At 34.3% G+C, this 3,328-nt stretch overlaps 1 protein-coding gene across 1 annotated transcript in view; it reads left to right on the top strand.

Moving 5' to 3' along the window:
* CHSY3 (chondroitin sulfate synthase 3) overlaps positions 1 to 3,328 on the top strand; it is a 69,885-nt gene that overhangs the window by 25,732 nt on the left and 40,825 nt on the right. The gene's annotated exons all lie outside the window — the stretch shown is intronic.

Genomic DNA, 3,328 nt, shown 5'->3' on the forward strand with positions numbered 1-3,328 from the left:
ATTATATTATATTATATTATATTATATTATATTATATTATATTATATTATATTATATTATATTATATTATATTATATTATATTATATTATATTATATTATATTATATTATATTATATTATATTATAATATTATATAGAACTAAGTTCCTTATTTTTCAGAATAACTTACATTAAAGGTGTACTTTGGTCTGAATTTTAGTAGAGGAATATTTGAAACAAATATGACTGAAAAGAAACAAAAACCTCATTGTGTTGGAAATACTGTAATCTCACCTTTGCCACCACTGTGTGGACCATTAGAGTTGTTTTGAATTCATGCATGAGGGAGCATGAAAAAGTGGAAAAAAGTGTTGTGATGAGGTTGTAAAACAAGGAGAGAAGCAATCAAGGAGAGAAGCAACCTAGAATTAAGGAGAAACTTCCTGACAGTTAGGACAATTAACAAGTGGAACAACCTGCCTCCAGAAGCGGTGAATGCTCCAACACTGGAAGTTTTTAAGTAGATAGCCATTTGTCTGAAATGGTATAGGGCAGGGGTAGGCAACCTCGGCTCTTTTATGACTCGTGGACTTCAACTCCCAGAATTCCTGAGCCAGCATGGCTCAGCATGGAAACCTCTTCCTTTCCTCTCAGCGTGGCTGGCTCAGGAATTCTGGGAGTTGAAGTCCACGAGTCGTAAAAGAGCCAAGGTTGCCTACCCCTGGTATAGGGTTTTCCTGCCTGAGCAGGGGGTTGGATTAGATGATCTCCAAGGTCCCTTCCAACTATTATTATTATTATTATTATTATTATTATTATTATTATTATTATTATTATTATTACTACTATTACTATTACTACTACTACTACTACTACTACTACTACTACTACTACTACTACTACTATTATTATTATTATTATTATTATTATTATTATTATTATTATTATTATTATTATTATTATTATATAAATCTGCTACAATTTAGAGTCTCCTCTGAAAGCAAGTTCTGGCCTGGTAGAGAAGTAGCCTTTTTGTCTAATTGTTAAGGAACATTTCATTTTGAATAAAAAAAATTGATTAGCAAACCAAAACCAACCATTTTTTGTTGGACCTCCATCCATTCTAGTTAGTAAAGAATTACAGGAACTGTAACCCCAATATACATAGCAGACTTTTCATGCTTTAAAAGGGGTTACCAAATAGTTAATAATAGTAATTGGAACTGGAATCTCCATTGCTCAGTGATGAACTTGTTCCAGTGATTCTGGCAATCCCTGTTGCTATTGTTAAATGAGGATTCCACTTCATTAAGCAGAGGCCTCCTCCTGACTTTCTGCTGGCTTCCAACAAGCAAAATCATTTGTGAAGCTGGTAGGAAGTTGCAAGTCTCAAGTAGCAGGCGCGCGTGCGCGTGCGCATACACACACACACACACACACACCAGGCTAGCCCTTTACAAGGTAGCTGCTGGGGGCCTTCCTGAGATATTGGAAGGACTTCAAAGGGTCAAGTCATCTGCACCTTGTCAGCAGTGGAAGAAGATGGTGAAGTTCAGCTGGGAGAGCAAGGCTGGCAGGGTGATGAGGATGGCAGAGTGCAGGATGGTGGAGACCGCAGAGAATAGAGCATTGGGATGGAGGAATGCAGGGTGTTCAAAAGGTCAGAAATGGGGAGGAAATAAGCAGACAGGACGAGTTGAAGCTCAGACTGCAGGCAGGCTACGAAGCAGCTGAACTTTGATCATGTGGTTGTGGCGGTAAAGTTTATGTACTCTTGAGAGCTTACTGAATGCTAGAATTTTTTTTTTTAGTGCGCTGGCAGTTTTTCGAGTTGCCAGTATCATCTACTTCTCCAAGATTTTACTATGGAACATGTAATACAATGACCCACTGGATGCTTTTCTAACATAGATTTACTATATTACACAAATATTAGAGATTAAAATGTGAAAGTGTAAGACTTATAAGGAGAATGATCAAAATGAATAGTTGTCATTTGCCAAGTAGTGGTTACAGCTATAGGAAGATCTACTTTGCCATTTATATCTCTACCTACAATTTAATAATGTTCCCATTTTGCTTTTTCAAATAATCTGACTTGTTTTCATTATGTTTACAGTGCTTTATGTTCATTATGTTCACAGTACTGAACTGAATACAGAAGTTGAATCTGTTTCACGTCTGCTGATATTGTGCGATTTGCACAATAAATGGAAGACAAAATGCATACTAGGAATTTTCAAACCTTTTTATGCCATGAAACTTGTTAATAAAAAAAAATTCCCTAGACCCTCTGATTTACAATATTAGGACTATAGCATTTTTTTTAATAGAAGAACAAGCATTGCTTTGTCTACCATGGACACCCCTTTGTCTACATATTTGAATGAATATTTATTACTTGCCCTTTGTTTTTCATGTACGGTAGTTCCATCAAGGTCTCATGAACCCCTAAGGTTCCATGGAACATAGCTTTCAAAACCTTGGTTGATTTGACTTAATTTCATTTATGCCACTGTTATGCCACCTCTCTTTTCTCAAGTTTTAAAGTTAACAGTTCATGCCTTCTTCTAAATAATCCTTACTATAATAAGTCTCAGTTGGTTAAGAAGACATATACTTAGCTCAGAGCTGTGTGGAATCAGAATTAAATATAATTAATTCCAGTAAGAATGCATACTCTAAGCTAGATTTAGTTTCTTCTTTGGCTAAACAATTTTTATATACTTAGAGAATGTCTTATCCCTTATTCCTATATGGTGTTATTTTAATATCCAATTATTAATATTCATTCCTTTCTGTAAACATAAACAATTCAGAAATAATTTTATCATGCAAAATGTATTGAAACTCTTAGAAAACAAAGGCTTTTAAAACATTTTTTGTTCCTGAGACTGTTAAACAACTAAGAAAATATTTAAAATGTAATTTAACAAAGCCTTTATGTCATTCTGTATTTTTCCTTTTTGGGAAATGGAATAAATGGAATAAATACATATAATCTCAAAGTGACTTAGATACCTGCTGCCATTCTTAAATCTTATATGCCATAACTTCTTCTAAATAATGCCAGGTGTGTATTGATGTACTATAGATCACACATGTGCCTGGAAATAAACTTTATGGAGCTTTATACATTACAGTACAGTTTACTTATGGGTTTGGAATGGAGGTAGAGAAGAGGATTAGATAGAAGCCACATGTGACTGTGCCTGATTTTACGACCTTTTTTGTATCAGTTGTTAAGTTAATCACTGCCTTCTTTATGCAAATCCATTGTCCAAATAGTTTACATAGTATTTTGTACTATGTAATATTGGTTTTTATAGGTGCTTATGTAACCTATACA

This window comes from Protobothrops mucrosquamatus, unplaced genomic scaffold (assembly GCF_001527695.2).
Source record: "Protobothrops mucrosquamatus isolate PMUCROS unplaced genomic scaffold, P.Mucros_1.0 scaffold329, whole genome shotgun sequence".
NCBI classification, from domain to species: domain Eukaryota; kingdom Metazoa; phylum Chordata; class Lepidosauria; order Squamata; family Viperidae; genus Protobothrops; species Protobothrops mucrosquamatus.